Source organism: Helianthus annuus, chromosome 1, assembly GCF_002127325.2.
Source record: "Helianthus annuus cultivar XRQ/B chromosome 1, HanXRQr2.0-SUNRISE, whole genome shotgun sequence".
NCBI classification, from domain to species: Eukaryota; Viridiplantae; Streptophyta; class Magnoliopsida; order Asterales; family Asteraceae; genus Helianthus; species Helianthus annuus.
In genome coordinates this window covers 133,611,884-133,620,724 of record NC_035433.2, presented here as the reverse complement: position 1 = coordinate 133,620,724, position 8,841 = coordinate 133,611,884, and the positions used below count along the sequence as shown (strand labels likewise).

General features: G+C 33.9%; 1 long non-coding RNA gene across 1 annotated transcript; it reads right to left on the bottom strand.

The window, feature by feature from the left end:
* Positions 1–1,416: 1,416 nt before the first annotated feature.
* LOC118480259 lies at positions 1,417–2,604 on the bottom strand. The gene is made up of 2 exons (XR_004861837.1): positions 2,546–2,604; positions 1,417–1,520 (listed from the first exon to the last, which is right to left on the bottom strand). It is a non-coding gene; the product is annotated as an uncharacterized LOC118480259 (long non-coding RNA).
* Positions 2,605–8,841: the final 6,237 nt, after the last annotated feature.

Below are 8,841 nucleotides of genomic sequence, written 5' to 3'. Positions count from 1 at the left end.
AATTTTAGTTATATATATCAATAATATATTATATATATATATATATATATATCAATAATATATTTAGTCTAACATATTAATATTATTATGAATTTCGAAACTTGTTTAGCTAGGATTTAAGATTCTATTGAAGTTTTAGTTTAATAATAGGTTATTGAATTAATAATAAGAATTTGTATTAGATTAGATTAAATATTATTATTATTTGTATTAGATTAGATTAGATTAAATATTATTATTATTAGTATTATTAATAATTTTAATCAATTAAATGGGAGAATGACAAGTGTCTCAAAACAGTTTTCTTTTATTATATAGTATAGATATAGATATAGATTGTGAGTGATATTCACTAAAAGTAAATATGAGTTTACAGGGTATTTTAGTTTATTATTTTGTGTGAAATTTCGTTGATAGTAAATAGAAAGTTTATGACTATACCATAGGGCTAACAAGGAATGAAAATCACCATTTCTATTTCTTTACAATGCCTGGCTCAGAATTCAGAAAGCTATTAAGAAGCCAATCAATTTCTATTGTGTTGAGTGTCTTCCTAATTAATATCAATCAGCCACCGATTTAAATCTTTGAGTTTGATCCAGTTTCCGGGAGAAAAATGCAATTTGCGTCCCTGTGGTATGTCCCAAACATCAACCTGAGCCCCTAAATTAAATTTTTGGTTTTTTGAGCCCCTGACCTTATGAATTTATAACACTTTGAGTCCCTGCCGTCAGTTTGACTGTTTGAGGCAGGGGTAAGACCGTCTTTTAACATATATTAATAACACTTTGCGTTCCAATGGTATGAGTGAAATATCAACCTGAGCCCCTAAATTCATTTTTTGCTTTTTTCTTAAGAAATCTAATAATTTAAATTAACTCTTTTATTTTTAAATAAATGCAATCTAATAATTAACTCTTTTTAAATAAATGCAATATAATAATTAAATGTATACTATATATAACAAATTATTAAAGCCTAAATTCTCTTTTATTTTTAAATAAATGCAATCTAATAAATGCAATATAATAATTAAATGTATACTATATATAACAAATTATTAAAGCCTAAACTGTATATTAAATGTAAACTTTTAATACATACAATACAGAGACAAAACGTCATACCAACTTCGTAGACTTGACGGAACTTACAGACTCGATAACAAAAGACCGTAACATACAATACAGAGACAAAACGTCAAAGATCCATAAGCAATTGTGGATCTTTACTGACAGGTGCACTTCGGAATGTAGTAGATATGAATGAATACAATCCCAGTGTAGGTAATTACATATCTGCCACTGGGTTATATTCATTCATATGAATGAATATAACCCAAGTGGTAGATATGTAATTAGCGAGCTCTGGAATTTCAAGGAAAATCGAAGAGCTACACTGGGGTTATATTCATTCATATCAATCACTTCCTTATGTGCACCGCACCATCTTCTAGGAGGTTGTCAAGTGTTCTCGCCTTCGTAGTTGGTGTTTTGCGTATCTTTACATCCGCAGCCATTCTGTACAACAAAACACGTTCAAATGAGGAACACATTCAATCTGAAACTGATCCGATCAGTTCTTAATATGAGGAACCCAAATCATGGAATCAAACCAAAAATCAATATGATGAACACACAAGAATCAAAACCAAAACACATTCAAACCCTCTGTTTTGATACCCTAACACATTCAAACCAAAAATCAAAACCAAAACACATTCAAACCCACAAGAATCAAAACCAAAACACATTCAAGCCCACAAGAATCAAAACCAAGACACATTCAAACCCACATTCAAACCCTCTGTTTTGATACCCTAACACATTCAAACCAAAAATCAAAACCAAAACACATCAAACCCACATTCAAACCCACAAGAATCAAAACCAAAACACATTCAAACCCACATTCAAACCCTCTGTTTTGATACCCTAACACATTCAAACCAAAAATCAAAACCAAAACACATTCAAACCCACAAGAATCAAAACCAAAACACATTCAAACCCACATTCAAACCCTCTGTTTTGATACCCTAACACATTCAAACCAAAAATCAAAACCAAAACACATCAAACCCACATTCAAACCCACAAGAATCAAAACCAAAACACATTCAAACCCTCTGTTTTGATACCCTAAACCCACAAGAATCAAAACCAAAACATATTCAAACCCACATTCAAAACCTCTGTTTTGATACCCTAAACCCTAAACCCACTAGAATCAAAACCAAAACACATTCAAACCCACATTCAAAACCTCTGTTGATACATCAAACCCAAAATCAACCCTCTGTTTTTTCAAAATAAACCCAAAATCATCGAATGGAACCCAAAATCAACCCTCTGTTTTTTTCAAAATCAACCCAAAATCATCGAATGGAACCCAAAATCAACCCTCTGTTTTTTTTCAAAATCAACCAAAAATCATCGAATGGAACCCAAAATCAAACCCAGAATCAACCCTCTGTTTTTTCACAATATAAACACATTCAAATCATCGAATCAAACCAAAAATCAATATGAGGATGAAGATGAACCTGATCTGTTCGATGATGAAGATGTTCGATGATGAAGATGTTTGATGAAGATGATGAAGATGATCTGTTGAAGATGATGATGATGATCGATGAAGATGATGAAGATGATCTGTTGAAGATGATGATAATGATCTTGGGAGTTGGGAGAGATATTGGGAGTTGGAAGAGCTATTTGATGATGATAATGAAACTGGTTATCTGGTATTAAGTGTAGATATTAAGGGTGGGGGGTATTATGGACTTTTCACAACTGTCAAACGGTAAAACTGACGGAACACTGACGGCAGGGACTCATACTCTTATGAATTTATAAAGTTAGGGACTCAAAAAAAAATTTAATTTAGGGTCTCAGGTTGATGTTTAGGACATACCACAGGAACGCAAATTGCATTTTTCTCCGGTTTCCGGAGATGAATATTTCAAAGATCGTGACGAATATTATGGTGATGTTGATTTTTCTATTGATTTTTTATAATTAATGAAACTCATGTAAAAGGAAAAGGTGGCGGTGGTGGAGGAGGAGGACGACGAGGAGGAGGTCGAGATTTTAGTGCAAGGGGAGGAGGAGGGATGCCTCATAGTGGGGGTCGGAACAACCGCAGCCTCCTCACGGCTTCTCTTCCTTGCTATGTTTTGGGCTTAACTCTTTATTTGTGCTTCGGTAAGAATGCCTATTTTTTTTTTTTTGAACGGTGAGAACACCTTAAATAGGGGCGTTTGAGACCATTTGGGAGGTGTTATAGCGTTTGAGGACATTTTTTTGCTATTGGGGTGCTGGCGCTTTTGAGATGAGACGTTATGTTTATTTAAAACTTGTAAACTTTTTAACCTTTTATAGTTTATAAGTTATATTAAATATAACATGAAACAAAATATAGTTTATTAAATAATGTCTTCTTTTTGTTCATTATAATTTGTGGACTTTTAGCAATTTTATAATATATCTTTTATGATGTATAGATGCTTAATGCAAAAAATACTTGTAAATTTGTTGTATGTTTACCTGTTATTGATGACCTAGTAGTATAGTAGTTTGTGTCATTTTGTGTTATCCTTAGGCTGGACGGTATGGTACAGTCGCAGCTCCGTCCTCACTCGGCGACGGCCGGCACACCACGCCGCCCCCCTGCCGTCCCGTCCTCAACGTCCGAATGTTGCCGTTTGCGACGGACCAAAAATGTGGGCCCCCATCTCAAAAGTAGCCGTTATTTAAAAAAAAAATTCCCATTTTAAGTGGAATGAGTGTGGATGAATGCCATTGATGCTAAGCTTGTGAGGATGAAGAAATGGAGGAGAAGAGAAAAATCTGGAACCCTAGATCTCATCACGAGCTTATATAGTGAGTAACTTTAGAAGTTACAGTTAGGTCCAAGAGAATTGCAAGAGAAGATCAAGGACCCTGAAACATTTCATATATAACCCTCAAGATATATCCTCTGACAAAACTGGAACAAAGGATGGTAGTGTATGTTTTTTTAAGTGTATGTTTTTTTTTAAGTTTATATAATGTTTTTAAATATTAATGAAAATATTTTGTATATTTATTTGTTAAATGTTAAAAAAAAGTAGAAGACTAAAAAAACATAAAAGTGGTGGTGAGGACTATGACTAGGATCATCCTCCCATACCCTCTAGTTTTGGGGGATAGACCATCCTTAACTATGACGTGACGCCTACGTGGCGGATCATCCTCAAAGGGAGGACCATCACCATACCCTCTAGCCTTAGTAGATCTATTCTCGCAACTTGCAATCAGATGTTAGTTAGATGTAGAAATTGGTGCTCAAAAGAATATTATACATTTAATATGTAGTTTTACATTTATTACAAAAAGGAAACATACCTTATTTTAATTTTTAAAATTAAAAATACTACTTTTTTTAGAATAACAACTAACATACTTTCTAACAAACCCTGGGCTTATAGCTCAGTGGTTATGGAAATGAGGGAAAGACTCCTAACCAAATGGTCTCGAGTTTGATTCCTGATCCACCCGGGTTTTACCGGCTTTGCATTGTCGTGCCCTCGGGCGGGTGCAGGGTCGGGTTTTCCCCGGAACTGGTGGCATGGTGGGCTAGGGGCTCCGTACGTGCAGGTTGGGCTGCCGCGGGCTACCTTTCGGCCAATGGGTGCCGCGTACGTAGTACCTGGCGATTCTTATGTTGGACGTTCAAAAAAAAAAACACACTTTCTAACATACTTAAACACATTTTTGGTCCAACACATGGAATGAAACCTACCATTTGAAACAAAGACTTATCCAGCACCTAGCACCTAGAACCACCAGGCCAAAGGCCCTTTGGTTAGATAAGATGTAATTTATGGGAATGGTCATCCTGGATCAAATCATGAAACTAAATTAGATTGTTACTAACTAGATGATTCAATTTACGCGTTGCCGCAGGGGCGCAGGGTGAATTTGAATGATCAGTTTGTTATGATCCTGACATATGCTATAGCAAACGAAAAAGAAAGCCTAAAAGTTAAAGTCATGACATAATCAAAACGATATCCACATGTTTATCTTGATTTCTAATATTTATATAGGATCAAGACACCTAATAATTGCTTAAGTTATAATTAAAAAACTTACATTTTCTTTGTGGAAATTCATTCTAGAAATCCAAATATAACTTATCTCAAAAGAGTAAATTGCATTATAATTTACAAACTTATATTTTGATGAAAACCCAATAGGGAAACAAAGTAATTAACAACCCAATCCAACAAATAATTATGTTTGTAATTAACAACTCAGTCTAACAAATTATTAGGGTTTACATTTTGGTACCCACATAAAAAGCGAAAAATCAGCCCCTCAAACCTCCATGGTATCGAACCCATGCTTACCCTTTAATGGGGAGTGCATCTTAGCTAGACGTTGTGAACGCTCTAATGTTTACACATAATAGTTTTATTTATATAAAGTAAGCTAGCTTAAAAGAAACGCCATGTTGGTCAAGATTATATGGTCATGAGTCATGTACTCATCATAACATGATATATATATATATATATATATATATATATATATATATATATATATATATATATATATATATATATATATATATATATATATATATATATATATTATCAATTTGCAATATACTTGTGTTGTTCTTGGCTGTGCCTCACGCATTATTGCTTTATTGTGCATCTTATGTTTCTATGTTTGGCTTTCCAAGTTGTTTTTATTTTTGGGTATTTCAGTGTTGTTTGCTTTGGGGTCTGACTTCACTTTGAAGCTTTCAGTTTCTCTCTATCTACCATGGGCAGAAGTCCACCGTGTGGACTTCCGTTCGCCCTCTAGGACAGCCGAATTTCCTTTGATCGGTTTCCTCTTAGTTTTTTCAAGGTAGATTCTTGTTGTTGTTGTGTTGGCTTTGATTTTTTAGGGCTTATACCGTCGTTAAATACGACGGCTTATGCGTCGGTGGTTCCGTTTTAACTTTAATGTTGGGTTTTTGTGTTGCTATGAAAGATTTGTTGTTACACGTCTTTTTTTTTTGTTAATCGAGGTCTCATTATCGAACATCTGATGTTGTTGTTCATCTGGGATTTTGGATTACATTTTTTATTGGATGTTTGGATAAAACCTTTTGAGGATTTTGTTGCTGTTTCGTTTGATTTCCCTTTTCTGCTATGTTTGGTTTTTGGTTTTAAGGGTCTGTGAAGGTGTAACGATAATGTTCATCAGAGATCTTTTGTGGTTTTACATCTTTTATTGGTTTTTGTGGTGTTAGTTTGTTGGTTCGATGAAGATGACTTATGGTTCATAGAAGACCATTAGCTATGATGTTGCTCTAGACTTGGCTTGGTAACTTAGATTGCAGCCGTATATTGCTTATGAGCTTTCTTTTATGGTTGTTTTGATGATCACTATTTAGGTCTGCAATGTTATTTGCATGTTGTGAGTTGGTTCTGTTACGTTGTTGTTGGGTGATGTACAACTCGATTAGTCTAAGTGCTTCAAAATAGTCTTATTTCTCGCGGCATGCTGAATTGTTGACTGTTTGGCTCGATGAAGTTGACTAATTGGTCCATCGAGAACCATAGCTGTGATACTGGTTAGAATTTAGCTTGGTATTATATGTCGTCATCATCCTACACCGCTGAGCTTTGTTGTTTTAATGTTTTGTTGAGAGTTATGGTTGATTCTGTATACAACCTTACACTATTGTGTAGTGCATGTATGTTAACCGTCTCGACTCTCAACATGTTAACTTTTTGGAACAATCTTCTGTTTATATATTATCAGTTTGCAAGACACTGGTGATGTTGCTGGTTGTACCTCACGCATTATTGGTTTAATGATCATCTTATGTTTGTACAATTGGCTTTGCAAGTTGTTTTCTTTTGTGGGTATTTAATATTGGGTTTTTGTGGGCTTTGGCTTTACTTTGAAGCTTTTAGCTTCTCTCTCTAAAACACCGACCAAAGACCATTGGTTTAATGTGATTAATGTGTTTGTACAGAACTATTGGCGTGGAGATGTGTCTTGCAGCCTTGTTTTGTTATTGAGTGTTGATTGTTGCAAATTGATAATATACAAATACGTTTATTTAATGATATGGTGATTGTGGGTTGATGTGTTCATTGGCTATAATGTTAAAAGTATGGTGTTGTAAAACTTTGACGGCTTTACTTAAGCAGTCGGCTAAAAGCAACTTTCTGAGCCTATTAAAGAAATATTTTCAATATGTTTAAACTATTTTATGCTTTGTTTTTTTATTCATAAGCGTAGGGCAATTTGTTTCTAAAATGATAGGTTAAAAAAATGTCATACTCCAATGACCAGATACCTGTTATTGAGCACCTTGCGTCTCTTTTTCAAGTTTGATTGAGTCCGATCGTTTGGTTACGGAAAAGTTAAGCGGACTAACCGAGCGTTTTAAGAAGATACACGAAGAACAAGCTGAACTTCAAGTCGCTGTTGACACGCTTTTTACACGTCATGTTCAGCCTAAAAATGTTAACAAGAACTGATATGTTTAGTTGTTGTAATAGTTTTTACATTGATTATAAATTTTGTAATATTTATATTAACAATCAATGTTATAATGTATATTGTATTTGGTTATAGAAAGGCACAAATGTACGGCCCTCACCGTAGTGTAGCAAGGCCTGAATCTAGTTGAAAATAAATGAAAGAAGTTTTTAATGTGAGAAGTTATTATGATGCTCTTTCATACATGTCTCTAATACGTATGTAAACAATTAGAACTCATATAAACATCTTTTTGAAATTTAATAATAAATTATTAACTACGATACATCAACGTTTAATAGAATAGACAACACTCAAATTTATTACACGCTCATAATACGTATGTAAACAATTAGAACTCATATAAACATCTTTTTGAAATTTAATAATAAATTATTAACTATGATACACCAACGTTTAATAGAATAGACAACACTCAAATTTATTACACGCTCATAATACGTATGTATACAACTAGACTCATATAAACATCTTTTTGAAATTTAATAATAAACTAGATTTACCACCCGCCGCAATGCGGCGGGGACGTAAAATCGTGCCGAATAGCACCAATGCCACACCACCGCCAGCGACAACCAATACTGAAGTTACGATGTGTTAACGCGAATAAATTAGACTGCAACGTAAAACCTAGAAAATAATAATTAAGTCGATTTAGGACCTCGCGCGTTGTAACGAACTTGTCAAACAGAAAAAGATAGACTGCGTAAAAACGTTGAACCACACATGCTGTGTTAACTCGCAAAATCTAGTACGAAGCGTAAAACGACATGTTAAAACGTTGAACCACACACACGTTATATCGTGTTAACTTGCAAAATTTAAAACGAAAAATTTGCGAAATATGAAATGTGTGGGGACCAAATGTGAAAGTACAAAAGTTGTGAGTTTAAATTGCAAGAGGTGAAAACTTTAGGTGTTATAAGTAGAAAAACAAAAAGTTTTGAGTTAAAAATGAAGTAACAATTTTTTTTTTTTTTTGAAAATCTCCCAAAGCATGATGTACATACCTCTATGCACACAAATGTTGCTAATTTATACTTTGTTAATTATTAACTGAGATACATCAACGTTTAATAGAATAGACAACACATTTATTACACGCTCATAAGAGCATTCCTACTTGGTTTCCTGTCCCTATTTCTATTCCTATACCTAAAATTTAAAGAAAGTATAAATAAGCCTTTTTTTCGACCCACACCAGGATCCTATTCCTATCCCCTAACCATTTCCCTAAAATTTAATGAAAAGTTAAAAGAGTTCTCTAAATATAAAAACTTACTAT